This window comes from Morone saxatilis, unplaced genomic scaffold, assembly GCF_004916995.1.
Source record: "Morone saxatilis isolate NCDOM2014 unplaced genomic scaffold, NCSU_SB_2.0 Contig6, whole genome shotgun sequence".
Taxonomy (NCBI): domain Eukaryota; kingdom Metazoa; phylum Chordata; class Actinopteri; family Moronidae; genus Morone; species Morone saxatilis.
In genome coordinates this window covers 12,937,898-12,938,131 of record NW_023340206.1, presented here as the reverse complement: position 1 = coordinate 12,938,131, position 234 = coordinate 12,937,898, and the positions used below count along the sequence as shown (strand labels likewise).

Sequence of the window (234 nt, the reverse complement as noted above, 5' to 3'; positions counted from 1 at the left end):
ATTCTGGCAACCTCAGCCTGTTTTAGGGCTTTAACAGTCACTTGTTCACAATGTGTTAAGTATTTTATTTTTGTTCGGGAGTGTCAGTCAGAGAGGACAGCAAGCTAACAGTTTATTGGTACATGTATCAATAAAGTTGTCTGACTATACACTGCGCAATATGGCCAAAAGTATGTGGAGCTTCGATGCTCGTGTCGTTGTCGTGGAAGAACTGTCCACATACTTTTGGCCGTG

At 42.3% G+C, this 234-nt stretch overlaps 1 protein-coding gene across 1 annotated transcript in view; it reads right to left on the bottom strand.

Annotated features, from left to right (window-relative positions):
• Positions 1-234, bottom strand: part of LOC118339688 (arf-GAP with GTPase, ANK repeat and PH domain-containing protein 1-like) — a gene marked incomplete in the record, with an annotated part of 77,244 nt that overhangs the window by 7,648 nt on the left and 69,362 nt on the right.